This window comes from Echeneis naucrates, chromosome 7 (genome assembly GCF_900963305.1).
Source record: "Echeneis naucrates chromosome 7, fEcheNa1.1, whole genome shotgun sequence".
Taxonomy (NCBI): Eukaryota; Metazoa; Chordata; class Actinopteri; order Carangiformes; family Echeneidae; genus Echeneis; species Echeneis naucrates.
In genome coordinates, this window is record NC_042517.1 from 17,588,416 (window position 1) to 17,603,278 (window position 14,863).

Consider the following 14,863-nt stretch of genomic DNA (forward strand, 5'->3'; position numbering starts at 1 on the left):
GTCTGTGGATTGCGAAGCAGGAGGTCTTTATGTTTCCAGCCAAGAAAGGGAGCCTGACCGGTCCTCAGAGTAATTAGAGTATATATAAAGGTTAATATGTGGCCATGCTGAGGAAAATATCTTGTTACCGACAGGTAAGGCTCTCATGAAGAGTCAACACCAGACTGACACACCCTTGAAATGTCTCCTGAGAGTTCATCAGGAATTTTGAGGAGGAGGCGACAGAGTTAAACTGGAGGAAGAAGTCATATGACAGTGTGAATGTAATTAACATAAGTAGAGGCTCCACTCTGTAACTCAGGACATCACATGCCTATGTAAGGTCAGTAGACAAATTACATGCTTATACCAGGGTGGGTTTTTTTTTTTTTTTTTCCTGTGAACATCAGGTAAGTGAAAAATTCGTTTAGTATGATTGCTATTTCATAAAACAGTGCTCACACTCTCAGCTGCCACATGAGAAGGTGTCATGTTAGCACCGCTGAACAATTAGACGAGCTTGCTTCAAAGTGCATTCTTGTGACAATTAGATTTCTGTAATAAGACTTTGCAGCCAGCAGAGGGGGTGTAAATCCATAGCATTGGACCATGAAAAATGTACAATGCCAGCAGGTAACTGCTACATTCCTCACTATATCCTACACATATTTCTACTAAAACTGTTTGAAATGCAGGTAAACACACTAGAGGTAAAACCGTCAAGTGTAATTTCTGTCCAGCTATGGTGAACTAAACTTTGTTCACTTATTTCACTGTTTTTAAGTTTCTGCTTTGTACTAGTATACATTTCAGCCGAAGAACACGTAAAAATTTCTACTGTTTAATCGTTTCTCTGAAAGCCTTCTGATTTATCTTATTCTGATTAAATGGGTGGAAAGAGATTCACGTTTAGAGCAAAAACAAACAAGAAAAAAAAGTTCAAATGTGGCATATCACAGAACAAACTCCACATCTTCTCTCCATTTTTTTGTTCACGATACCATTTCTTCTCCGTATATTTTCTATTTTCTCTCTTTTTTTTTTTTTTTTTTTTTTGTGATCAGGGATTTTTCTTTCTTTGTTAATACACTGACAGAAGAACTCATAGTTTGATGCACTTCTGCCAATCTGGAATCCAGAATCAAAAATTGCGACATCGTGGCATGTTACAAAATTTACAATATCCTTTCAGAGATTACATGAAAGATTGAGAAAAACATTCTGGTTTGCACAGTTGATTAATTAATATGATACCACTTACTTACAGTATATGTACTTGCATGATTACCGTCGTGGATCACTGATGAGCATGCCCGGATCAGAGATTGGAAACCAAACCTCTGTGTGAAATCAGAAGTTACTGGTCAAACTGAAAGAGGTTTATATAAATTTGTGATGCTTATATTTTTGCTGTGCTAAACCTGGAGCTTAAAACATCTGATTTGCAGAAAACTCTGTAACTCCGTAACCCTGAATCATGCAATGTACATTCTAAATAAAACTTTTTTTTACTTCATTCAGGTACAAGTATTTCCTGTATACAACTATATTCTATAATACTATAATATTCTGTAATATAATACACATTTTAGTTCACTGCAAATACTTATTCATGTTGTAAAATATTGTAAAATTATGTTTCATGGATGTTAATCATACACGCAGCATGTGAATATCTTATGAGTCGTTTTATGCTTTAAGCCTGACTGATGACTGTTGACATAATAAACTAAAGAGCTTTAAAGATGAATAGTGTCTGTGTCACTAACACAATATCTGATTTGTACAATTGTCAAGCAGACTCAGGTCAAATCAGGTTGTGCTATTCCTGACCAAACTAGGTTATTAGGAATGGCTGGGCATCACGGCATTAGGGTCAAGACAAATGAAAGACTGTCTCTGGTTTTTTATCGAAACCCCCGTATAACCAACACTAATGACCGTATTAAACTCAGAACTAAAGTCCAGAAAAAGCAGCCTGACATAAGCGTCTTTACTCTCCAGGTGGGTGATCGCAGTGTGAATAACTGATGATGCTGCTTTCCATGTAGAGCGGTACTTCCTGTAGGTGCGCCGGCATGGATCTATATTTCTGTCAGTGTGGTTCCTTATTAGAACCATTATTTGCTGCTTCAAGCGTTTTTATGAGTATCAGGGTGAGAGCCACATTCTCATGTTCATGCTTAAAAGGTAAAGGATCATAAAGAGTAAAAGCGCGTCAAAGATTCATTGGACTTTATACAGTCTTTGTGGCAATTTAGGTAGCTGCTGAGGTATTTCACAGAGAAAGTGAATGGCGCGATCTGCTGATGACGCTGGAGGAAAAGTCAGGGCATCACCAAAGTCATTACAAATTATCCACAGATATTGGAGGCCTGCTGCTCTGTGACGTTGCGTGCACTCACTGTGCTCCCTCTCTCTCTTCATTCAAAAATCAGGTCACCGCCATTTCAACTTTCTGGCTGTCACCCTGCTGAGCCAGGAAATCCAGCCAACTAACCAACAAATCTGCACAAATTAATGTTCAATAATAGAAACTCTTCCGACACTGTTCGCGAACTTGTTTTCATGTTGACTTTGGAATGAGGCAGGTCAGTTTATGGGACTGGCGGACATTGGGGGGGGACAGTATCGCCTAGAAGTGGGACGAGGGTTGGTGGACTGTGGGCCCCTGTCCTGGAGATGACATGTAGCTAGCTTTCGCACAGCTAACCTCTCTTTAGCTGGTTAACATTTACAAAAACTATGCATCAGGACTGATCCAGTATCTGTTCAAAGCACCACTAAGTGAAAACAATACAAAATTACAGTCAGTCACACAAATAAAGCACCAAATAAATAACTAAATACTACAGATATCTGTACCAAATTTCATGGCAAACCATCAAATAGAGTGATTTCAATCTGGACCAAAGCTGTGGACCAGGTGCATCACTGTTTTTACCATGACTATGAACAATGCCACTTGTTCGATCATTATCAGAAATGCAGGTAAGGAGTTGAGTTAACGGGTCTATTTCAAGCCACATTAATGCTGAAAGGTAGAGTAACATACCACCAGGCTTCACTATGCCTCTCACCGAGCTCTGGGTGAGGTCTGCATAATGAGCCAAGCATTGGCAAAAGCACAAAAGGAATTTTGGTCTGCCGTGTGTTTCAGCAGAAAGCACATTTTTACTTACGGAAAAAGTATCATAATCTAGAGTGATGTAGTATACCTCGTATAATGAATTTATGCTGAAAATAAATGAATTCAATTTCAGTAATAAAAACAAGAGAGTTGCGTTGCATCTAAATAATAACAGAACTCTTGGGAATATTCAATATTGTTTCATAAAATTTATCGACACAGTTATTTTAAAAAAATTAAGTTTGTCCCAACGCCTTTTCCGTCCATCTAGCATTTGCGCACTGCATAACAGTGGCAAGAAGTGAGCGGCAGCTCTGAATGATTCTCCTGTCTACTTCGTCTGCTTGTTGCTCTGTAAGGTTTCTTCGATTACCTGGTAAGTGCATCAATTATTATAGCCATACAAATGAAAACTATGTATAAACTACATAAAATGGTGATTGTTACTTGTCTGCGGTCAATTGCAGTGTTATACAGTGTCCAATTTTGAAAAAAACAAAAAACTGCGGGAATTTTTCATTCATAAAAACACTTCATGAATAACAGTCTGCATATATTTAAGCAGCCTCAAAGGACTTTCATTTTGCGTTGAGTTGGGGTTTGTAGACAAAAGCGGTAGTGTTTTCCCGGAATGAAGGCCGCGTTTCCCATTTTAATTCAGCTCGGTTTTTACTGGCTAGCGGTTAGCGTTAGCGTAGCAACTGCTCCATGCTAATTTATGGCCGCGCATGCGCCAGTGTATGCAATCCCCTCCTGTTGTACGGTCGACCGACAGAGTTACACAACTTAGAAATGGCCCATCTTCCCACTTTGTGACGGTGTCAGGTAAGCAGTTCCTGTCATTGCTTTAGTCCGATGTGGGCTAGTATATCAGCTATGTTAGCTATAAGGCAAAGTAGAAATTAACCTTGAAATGGGGATGTTTGTTAAGATTAGTGTTTTGACCAGTATATCAATGTTTGTGGTCCATCCTAAATTTAAAAAAAAAAAAAAAAAATAGTAACCCCTGTGCACCCATACTGTTTTGCCACAGTGGAGCAGTTACCTTGGAAACATAAAGAAGCAAAAACAACAACAACAACAACAAAAAAAGCAAAATATTTATAAATTACTCTTTCTTTCCATACCAATATGAATATCTTTGAAAATAGTGCTACAGTAACACAATCTGAGACATTGACTGTTAAAACAGATCTTCACAAATCCGTTTTTAGGATGTTGATCCTGATGCGGTAGAAGTCCTGCAGGGAGGGATGAGCGCTTCTCCATGGTCTCATCTACTCCCTAAATCTGGAGTACCCCAGCGACCTCAAATACACCTTCGAGTTTATTCAGAAGGCGTTGATGGATATGGATGGACAGAAGCTGTCACGGAGGGTACAGGTCCTCAAAGGTATATTGTATGAGTAAAGGGGTTTACCATTTTTTGGGTGTCTTAATGCCATCATTTACACAATCTAGTGGCTCGTTGTTCTATAACACCTTGCTGGTGCACTTTAAGTTTTTAATTTCAATTTCTAATTTGTTTACAATTGACTATTTGAAAGACAGACAGAGACACAGGCAGACACAAAAATAGACAGACGGACAGACACATGCTCAAAGCACTTGGGCCCTTTGTTCAGCACATTTGGCACATGCCTCATTTTGGCCAGTCATTTGAATTTGTTTTTTTAAATGAATAAACTGAATAATGTGAACTGACTGTAGTGGTATTTCTTCAAGTACAACAACATACAACTAATTTGTGTTTTGGATATTTAACATAATTGATTTTAGTAAACGGAACATAATGGTGTTTCATAAATTGAACACAATGATGTTTAGTGAATTCAAAATAACTATGATGTAGCACTTAAGATGTTTTGCTGAAATTTAGTAATCTATTATACTTCCAATTTAAATAAAATAGTTTAGTGGGACTGGTTGACGTAATCTTATTATTTAAATCTAATGTTCTATTTCTCTGAGTGATAAGCAAGTCTGAATAAATAGGGTAAATTATTAGATGCAGTTAGAAATCTTCAGAAATGTTTGTTGTTCAGCATTTCATTGCATTATAATGAAAGGTGTCTGTGATCATTTGTTAAACCAGTAAAGTAACTCATGTAATCTTTGGATCTGTGGAGAAATGTATATTTATAGGTTAAATGAGTGAGACAAATTTAAGACAAATTAAGATCTAATTAGATCTGAGACTTTAGAGTCTAAACACAAGTAAACCTGCTAATAAATGATCACTTGGCTCCCATGAGCCTTCTCTCTCTTGAAGAGGCCACACACAACTAAGGGACAAACATCATCAAATGCAGTTACAGAGCATATACATGCATAGATTTAAAAATGTAAGCTCTTACACAAATGTAGTTGTAAAAAGAGTTTTATATTGCCAAGAAAAAACAGATGTTCTGCTTTTGCAGGTTTTTCTCTAAAAACAAAATCATAACTAATAAACAGCTTTTTAAAAAGCAGATAAACCTCAGTCAGTTTTAAACTGCAAAACTGTAGGGAGCAAGTCATCACATATAGAGAATTGCACATAGAGACATGTGCATATACGGCAGAAAGAATTATCTATAAGCTGACATGCAGACAAAATCTGGCCTCCATCTGGGATCATGCCTTTGTGAGAGACAGAACATTTCAGGATTGTGCTCCCTTTGTGTCCCTTAGCTCAGTGGAGCCGCTGTGTTTCCAGCTGACCACACCCATGCTGGGTAGGTGACAGGTCTGTCATGGTAATTGTACGTTCTGAAAAATGTCACCACACGGCAAGAACATGGGAAAAGTCAGCATATTCACCAGAGATTGTAAATAAAGATGGATGTAGCCTCCCTGACATCTCCTGTGGGTCTCTGAAGTTTGGTCATGAAGCTCACTGGGGTGCATCTGTCTGTGCTTAGCTCCCAGCTAATAGGGCCTACTTATATCTCCTGGTTAAAGACAAACCCCAAAATAATTAATCTTCTTCCTAATTAGCTAATTTAATATAGTGAGTACATGCACTAGATGAGGATGTCTACTTCTAACACATAAATAAAATACCACAATTTAACTAATTTCAAAAAACAGCAGAGTCCTTATTGGCCCATATTTGTGTTAAATCAACTGTCTTAATTATGAGTTATGGGTTAGGAAAAATTACAACTGTCATTTCCCAGATCAAATTCAGGACCAGATTCATTTAAATTAAATCAGATTTATTTATATAGCGCCAAATCATAACAAAGTTACATCAAGGCACTTTACATAGAGAGCAGGTCTAGACCAAACTCTTCATAAAATTATTTTAAGAGACCCAACAGATCTTCAGATGAGCAAGCATTTGGCATTTGGAACTGAGTAACTTCATTTGGCTTCATTGATAAATACAGCTGAGTATTGTCTGCATAACAGTGTATTTCCTGATAATGTAGCCTAAAGGAAGCGGATATAGGATGAAGAGGACTGGTCCCAGTACCGAGCCCTGTTGGACTCCATAATTGGCTACAGTGCATGAGGAGGAGCATTTTTTTAGCATGAACAAACTGATGTCTATCTGATAAACAGGATTTGAAGTAAATACCACGAGTACTTCTCTGAAGAAAAAACCGCCGCAAGCAGCCATTATACAACTTAAAGGTCAGATCCCTGCATAATGAATGAATGAAATTATAAAATATGAAAATGTAACCAGGAAACTATTTTGCTATCGAGATTGAATTAGCCTAAAATTAAACAGTATAATCTGTAGTATGAAGGTGGTTAACAGCTGGTTCTGTTTTCTAAATAGCATATGTGAAAAATGCAACATGATGAAAGTCATAAAAATGGTTCTTATGATAATGGAGTAAAACACTGTTTGGTGTTAGAAGTGCTGTTTAAAACCAGAGTTGATACAGGTAAACATTTCCAATCAGGATCCTGTAGAAATGATAACTCAGTTTTTACTCCTATCTGAGGCAGCTGGACCTTCAATCTATTCCTATGAGGTTAACCTGCTTCAGAGCAGGTTAAGAGTTCAGCATAAATTATCATGGTGATTTAGCCCAGTAAGAGACTTAAAGCTGAAGTGACCTTGCCAAGTTGAAATCTGCTTTGTGGTACTAACCTTAGGGCAGGAGTTCAGAAGAATTCCCTCAAGAATTAAAGAGAATTGCATTAATATATCAAGCCAAACCCCCTCCAACTGATTGGCTGTGAGACAGAAAGTGGATTTATGTGTTGTCTGTTGTTTTGCGTGAGTAAAATTCTATATTCATAGAGAAATTTGTTTCTCATAATGATTTGATGCGCAACGCCTAACTTTATTCTCAAAGAGGGGTCACTGTCTTCAAAGCCACTGATGCCACATGCCAATGATGAATAAATGTTGTATCCAATCAATGGCTTACATATGTATGTAAACGAGAGGCACGATTATGAGTATATATCAATGCCATACATTTTTTGAGTATCAACATAGGGATATGATTCTAAGGAAGCCAAGGCTGTGCGGTTGAGTAGATGTCTGAGTACACAAAGACAGTTAAACAATTAAATTCACATGAATAATTCGATTTTTCAGAGAGACTATTGAGAAATAATGCAACACAAAAAATTATTTCCTTCATTTCCACTGTTTATTGCATGGAGGAAAAAGTCAATTAAAACCACATTTAAAGAATGGAACTATATTAATCCTAGCTTATTCTTTGTTTATTTTGTAATTGAACAAAACCTGGAAAACAGACAATGTAAAAGGACATAGGACAGTATCCTGAAGGTTTAAACATATACTGAAAATGATATGGTCCTCGACTCCTATTTTAAGTTGCACTTTCATATGGGGCAATGCACTGAGGGTGTCTGTTATGTTTTTGTATTTGTGTGCAGTTCGAGTCAGAGATTTTGGGGCCTTTTCAAGCCACTACTCATACTGCATAGTCGCAGCATAATACATACTGCACACTACCAGTTCAATCCATTCAAACTTTAAAATGTTGATGAAAGTCTCATCTATTAATTAAGGCATTCATCTGTTTGAAATTGTATAGATTTTGAACAGTAACTGTTAGAGTTTCTTGAATTTTCAGAAATGTTCTTATATGTGTGTTTGGCAGTGAATGTTCAGAGTCACGTTGGTGATTTCATCGGAGTGGAGAGCTGATATGAAAAAAATGTGTAAATCGCCTTCATGGATACGTCCTTTGTGCAAGACAGTATTTTTTTCCGTATTGTTAGAGATTTTTTGTCCTGTTTCAGACAATGTGTCTACTTTAACAGTGAGACGGAACAGAATTAGCTATGCGAGCCTCTATAGGACCTGCCCATCATCCACTGGCCCAATCCCAATTCTCAGGTGAAAAGTAGAACTGTCTCTGGTTTTTTTACATTGCTGTTTTGTCTATGTTTTATGCTCAAAAAACACCAAAAGACATCCACAGCTTCAGGGACTTCTTGAAGCCATAACTGTCCAATCATTTTCTGATATGAGTTACAGTTTTATGAAAACTAGCCCTCGTGTAAGGACTCTGCTGAGCCAGAAATCAGCTCATCGTCATGGTAATCCCAGAGGTCACCGTGGCTACCCCACAGCTTCAGGGGAGAGTTGTAAGTACAGGTAATGATGTAATGAGCGGCTCCCTTGATATGGAAATAGTCTATCAACTATTACACAAACACAGACACACACACACAGACAGGGTTAAAGTCCATGTTGCTCACTTTGTTTATACATGACGAAGGACACACAGACAAATACAGACACATATACACACAGCAACAGCCCCCCCGAGGCACTCTCAAAAACTCCAGGGGGGGTTATATAGAAATGATCCTTTTTAATTTACAGTGGATAGAAAAATATGAGCTCACAACACGTTGAGCTTCTCATGGGCTCCTGCAGCTTACTTTCAGAGAACACGTGATTTTAGAAATGATTCACAATTTCATTTTCAAAATATAGGGTAGTTCAGGGAGTACATCTGGGCCACTGTATGGTGTCATCAGCAATTTTCTATCCATTCCAAAACATCCATTATCTACTCTGCCTATCAGTGTACGGAGAGGCCAGAACCAATCCCAGTTTACATTGGGTGAAGACATGCTACACACAACACAGGTCAATGGGTGTGGCAGTGATTGGTGTGTTTTGTGCTGTTTGTGTTGGTGATGCAGTTGGGGGCTTATTGTACACATGCACAGATATCAAAAATAAAGGCAGATAGAAAACATTAATTGAGTCTGTATTTCGAAATCCAGCTCTCACCAGATCTCCAGTTTCTAATTAAATTTCCCTTATTGTATCTTTCTCTAAGCATGAACAGATAAATAAGGCATTGATTAGGACGCAATTTCTACCCACTATCGGCATGCATGGTTGCTCCAAAGGTCATCGACCCCCATCTGTGAGTATAAGCAGCAAAGCATACATGGTTGCACATGAATAAAGCAACACAATTTCTGCAACTCTGGCCGAGCGATTGTGCACAAACTTATAATCATGCATCCACACATTTACAATATATGTTAAACTTTCATCACCTCTGAGATATTGTGTTTCGCAGTGCTGGGGGTTGCATGTTTATCTTCACATCCACAACATAAAGCAGAATGTGAGTGTAAATATGCAGCATGACTGCACTGTAAATAAATTAAGAGATGTGTGCATCCACGATTTTACCAGAGCGGCGTCTCAGCTGAATATTTGAATTATTCTCTGACATGCATCTGGTGAGGTAAAGTAACCTTGGAATTTGCATCATCAACAAATTGTCCTTATCCAACACGGTGACAAAGTGCTGTGGTGTGCATCACAGCAGAACTATCTGAGTCAGTGGGAGGCAGGGGTGGGGAAGAGAGGAATATGACGGGTGACAGAATGAGGAGTAAAGAAAAATCCAATAAGACAAAGAGAGAGAGCGCGACACTGAGTGGGAAGGATATTTTCTTTTTCTGAAGGCCAAGGTGTCAGATGCCTTCATAGCTGTAATTACAAGCGACGTTATTGAGATGAATTTGTTGCTTTTCAGAACAATAAATCAGCTCTGTAGCCAGTATATTCTTCTCTTGTCATGTGGTGCGGACTGAAGTGTACGTTGGTAATGAATCATAACACACATCATCCTGCTGCTAAAAATCATAACACCCATCATCCCACTACTAAAAACGGGCACTGAAGACTGAACTGAGACCATGACCATAGCCTTGCCTTTACAGTTCATAGATGTATGCTGTCAAATCACAAGGACAAAGAAAACGTGCTCTGCTACAGGCACTGATTCGATTGTCTGTTCACATCCAAAGAAAGAGGGAAATGACATCCATAGTGGCGGTGGCCTAGTGAGATTGAATGCTCTTGTCTCTTGTCTCAGAACCAGAATAGAGTTATTTGAACAAAGCATAACTAGATTAGAATGAAAATACTCAATTATAAGTACTGCAAGTAAAATGTTACTTTATCTATTTATTGCAATAATCATCTACGTGAATTGTGGTGGACCATTGCCTTTTGGTAGGTGGTAAGGAAAGAATAATTAGTTATATATTATAAGGCCAACATTTGCTTAACATTTGCCATTTAGACATTTAATTGCCGTTTCCACATACTCCTTGTTTTTAATTGAGTTCCTGAAAATAAATGACAACTATCAGGCAAGTCTATGCTGCGCTGTGCACCCCAAAACAAAACAGATTAAATGAACAGCCTGAAGAGCGACACCAACGCGTTCGTGTTTTATAACAAAAGTAAAGTGAGTGAGAAGTGTTGCACCTTTTTGCTGCTCCTAATAAAGTTCATTCAAATGGAACAGACTGGTGCTAATGGTAACAACTAACATTTCGGACGAAAACTAGCCACAGAGCGAGAAATTAAAAAAAAAAAAAAAAAGATAACAAGTGTAGCTGGACATTACAAGAAAAAGAAGAAATGATCTTGGACAAAGTAAGTCAGCAGGCGTCTGTGCTTCTGTTTGTTTCACTCTGAGCTCTGTGGTTTCCTGTTTGCCAAGGGTTAGCAAAATGTTTGCTTTTGTTGTTGTTGTTGTTGTTGTGAAGGTTGCGTTGTGACCGTGATGCTGTGGGGTATCATGGGATAACTTGGGTTAGGGGCATGGATGGTACTTTCTTGGAAAATTTCTTCACGTTTGTGTTGTTTTGCTTGTAATTCGTGTTGGTAGTTTTTTCATTGACATTCTCAGTATGGACCTGTGTCCTTGTTCAGAGTATGTTTAGGATACAAGGATGCGCAATAGAGTAAATATCTGTGATGTGTACATAATTTGGTTTTGATGTTAACTTGTTTATTTGGTCTATAAAATGGGGAAAAAACCGGCGAACCCATTGCCTTTTCCCAAAACCAAAGATTCTGGTCATCAGATCAGTAAAAATTCTGAAGTTATTCAGTTTTCAGTCGAATTTAATGATGCCGACGAGGCGATATTCCTATGAACCTCAAATGATGTTTGTCTGTGAAAAAGCAGCAGGTGGACTGCCACAAAGGGTTGTACACTGACTAGAGATCCTAAACTTTCTATTGGTTGAAAAATGTATGTTTAAAGTAAAGCAGATAAGTATACCAGACACGAAACAGTCAGGTTTAAGCCACCTAGAACATTATTAAACACATAGGGAAGAAAGACAAAGGACATAAGTGCTCATTTTACTTGCAAGGAGAACAGACAGAGATATGTTCAGTTACATTCTCTACCTGCTCTGACGTATCTCCTCTGTTCTCCCATCTTTATTTCCTTAGGGTGGTCCCTAGTTACATGACGTTGCAGCTCTAAAGGGTGGGGAACACACAGCTGCAACGTAGTGGATAGATGCTTATTGTATAATCATATTCAAGGTACACCTCTGAAACATGACACACCAAACACTTTGAGAAGCTAGTTCATAACCGAAGTAATCTGGTTTCCGTCTCCTCCCTGTCTTCATGGTCCTCTTCGAAGGTCATTGCTTATCTTCCGGAGGTATGATCTCAGCTCCTGTGAGAAAAACACAAGTTTCTGCATTCTTGCAGGGTTAGTAAGAGTTTAGCAATATTGTGATAATCATTTTATGTACATTTATTCTAACAGAAACCACTAGGCATTATTTTGTACAAGTTTGTTTTGGGAAACCCTGTTTAGGCGTCTCTGACTACCTGGTTTAGGTGATGTTGGTTGTACAAAGATGGCTGGAGCAGTGCCAGATGACGTTGGGTGAGGGAGGGGTGGATATCAGTCTATGATACACTTTGCATATTGAGACAAACAACCGCTCACATGCACAAACCACCGCTCTATCATACAAAGGTGGCAGTGTCCATGGCTCTGAAGTTAAGTCTGTGCCTTTACGTTGACTAGCTATCCCCCAGAGGGCTGTCGAGCATATCGCACCGCACATGGTGTGTGTGATCTGATTGTGGGTTGAAATAAGCATTTTGAGGAGACAGCATCTTCCATGCTTGGCTTCAATTATTCATTTCATTCATTCATTCATTCATTCTTCATTTGTACTTTAAGCTTTTTTTTTTTTTTGCTGGAGTCACAAGATCATTTCCCCATAAACTATATTTTCTGTGTTATATACTGTCAACGATAAATGATTTTTATGGTTGTGGGTTGCACTAAGGGATCCTTGGCGACTGACATCAAGTATAGAAATTCATTGTGGATTTGTTCAGTGTTTATAGAGGTTTTACGTATGCATATGTTCAATTTTCTCCTTACATCCAGGGAACCTTTATCAGTAAACTATATCTTTGATCTATTGCCTGATTAGCTATGCAGTTGTGTCAGAGAAATTTCTGCAACCTTAACTATGGTCTTATTGTTCTTTGCCACACTGCACTGCAAGATATCACCACAAGATCACTGCTTCAATCTCACTAAAAGATTCCTGTAAATATGGAAAGTAATAATTCACCACAAGATCACTGGTTCAATCTCACTAAAATTTTCCTGTAAATATGGAAAGTAATAATTCACCACAAGATCACTGGTTCAATCTCACTAAAATATTCCTGTAAATATGGAAAGTAATAATTCACCACAAGATCACTGCTTCAATCTCACAAAAATTTTCCTGCAAATAGGGAAAGTAATAATTCACCACAAGATCACTGCTTCAATCTCACAAAAATTTTCCTGCAAATATGGAAAGTAATAATTCACCACAAGATCACTGCTTCAATCTCACAAAAATTTTCCTGCAAATAGGGAAAGTAATAATTCACCACAAGATCACTGCTTCAATCTCACAAAAATTTTCCTGCAAATATGGAAAGTAATAATTCACCACAAGATCACTGCTTCAATCTCACTGAAATTTTCCTGCAAATAGGGAAAGTAATAATTCACCAGTTGTCCTCAATATTTCAGCCAAAAAGATGGTGCACTTTACATGGTACTTGAAGAGCGTGAAATGAATTGAATTGAATTGATTGGTTAGCTCAAGTCATTTTTTTTCCCGAATGAGGTTCTCACCCTGCTTTCAGAAGTATTTATGGACATGGTCTGAATAGTAGATCAATTCTATAAAAATCTGCAAAAGCCCCAGCTAGCCCTCTCTTTACTGAAAAACGTGTGACAATATGCATCTGAGCAACACATTTTTCTTTGTTACTGCTTACATTCAAGAGCACGACACTGAACACGAAAGTGGAATGTAGAGGGCACTGGCTTTTATGAAATGAAACAGACTTTACCATGAATTCTGATGCCACATTCTGGGATTGTTTTCCTTTATTTTGCACTCCAAATGCAAAGGAAATTAACCGTCGTAAGGTGTAAGCAGTGACCCGTTTGGGATGGAGAACCAAATTGTTACGTGGTTGAAGTGGGGCAATGGCACTGAACTTTAATCTTTTTGGAGTAACAAGGGTATGAATTCTCTCCAAGGTCACCCTAATGTCTTTGATTTGTACTGTGGCTTTGTAATATAATATTAAGGCAATGATTGTAAGTAACAGAAAGGACTCCCAATGAAAGAAAGGTAGGTAGGACTATGGTTATCACTGCAGTCTTATAGCTTTTCCTGGAAAAGCTGTGTGCAAACAGGCAAAGTTTGATGCAAGTGATGGATGTAAGAAGCCTGACTACGTCTGTGCATATCAAAAAGCACAGATTTACACAGTTTGTATACCCTGGCAGAATTTGTGAAAAATTGTCAATTTTTGGAAAATCATTGACTTTGCAAGAAGCTTATCATTGTTTCTTGTTTAATGATCAAAGGAAGCTATTCATTATCACACAATTGTATTTGTTCTTTTAAAATCCTAATGACTGTTGGAGAAACCAAAATGGCCATGATCAAAAGTTTACACACACACAGGTCTAAATGGCTGTTGAAGGTAACAGTCCACATCTGTGATCTGTGTCTGTGAATAAACTGTTAGTGAGTTTCAGGGCTTTTGACAGACCCCTGCACATTTCATCCAGTGCTGCTCTGACTATTAATGCTTCTATTTTATTTAATGTTTGTGCTAATAATTCAATTTTAATCCCTGTTAAAATAAATGAAATATGTTTTGCCTGATGACCTGATTTGACTTGACTTTTCTAAAAAATGGAAAGCATTTTCCAAGGGAATGTAAACTTCTGAGCAAAACTGTTGAAGTGCTTCTTTTTAAAGTAAAGCAGCTGTGTGAATTTGCAAACAATACTTATCAAAGCTCATGCCAGGTATTTGCAAAGTGGCGTATGCTCTCGTCATCTCTACAGCAACATGCACATTGATAATTATGCTCTGATGCATTTTGAAATTTCTTATAGACCATTACAGGACTCATATAAACATTGAAGCCAAATC